The sequence below is a fragment of the Stegastes partitus genome, unplaced genomic scaffold (assembly GCF_000690725.1).
Source record: "Stegastes partitus isolate 25-593 unplaced genomic scaffold, Stegastes_partitus-1.0.2 Scaffold202, whole genome shotgun sequence".
Taxonomy (NCBI): Eukaryota; Metazoa; Chordata; class Actinopteri; family Pomacentridae; genus Stegastes; species Stegastes partitus.
The window spans coordinates 47,678-48,727 of NW_007577933.1; positions in this window are offsets into that span (position 1 = coordinate 47,678).

The window sequence follows — 1,050 nt, forward strand, 5'->3', positions numbered from 1 at the left end:
CATGTCTCTGAACTGTATAACCGCTCTGTGATCAGGAAAGCCACCCTGATCACAGAGGACTCCTCTCACCCCCTCCATCACTCCTTCCAGCTACTTCCATCAGGCAGACGTTACAAAGTCCCACTGGCCAGCAAAAACATCTACAAAAAATCCTTCATTCCCACTGCAATAACCACCCTGAACAACATGAAATAAGACATGAACAGTACATTTTATCGGCTGCTATCTCTTTTTAGCAATTCTATTAGACGTCTGTGCTTTGTGAGCTTGTGTCTTAAGTGTGTTTTTATATGTGTTATATTTTTATTGTTGGAGCCTTGTCAAAGGAGAATTTCTGTCACTATTTGGGACGGACAATAAAGTCTATCTATCTATCTATCTATCTATCGATCTATCGATCTGTCTATCTATCACCAAAACACACGTGTCACTGTCAAGGTTTTGTGTTGTTCATTAATCAGTGGTAAAATATACATTCCTTCCAGAAAAAGGTTGGAGTGCATATGGCAAGGTAAATGCATCTAAGGCCTGGATACATTGTCTTCCCTCAGCCTGGAGGGAGATCAAACACAACAGCATTATACTGGCTGAATCCCAGCAGAGGATGATGCCCTTGAGGAAAGGCAGAAGAAGGGAGCAAAGATGCAGATCACACAGTGGGTATAATCAAACAAACAGGAAAGCAGCAGGAATGTTTTTGCTTTTTCTGACTGCTTGTTTGATTATTGCTTATCAGTTGGCTTTATGCCACGAAGGACATTAGTCTGAGTGGTCTGAATGGTCAATCTATTGTGTACAAAATCTGCAACACACTCATCTGATGATGATGAAAGAGCTATTGTGACAAAATTCAAAACACTACAGTCCCTATTGTGGACTTTTACATTGAGAAAGAAAGCTTATTTTTTGTTTTAAGTGAATTCAGTACAAGATTAAGAGAGTTGTAATTTGGTATTTCCATTTTGTTGTACTTCAATTTGCTACTCCATTATATTTCAAAGGCAAATACTATGCTTGACTCATAATCTCTTAGATTGCAAAAAGCCTTCT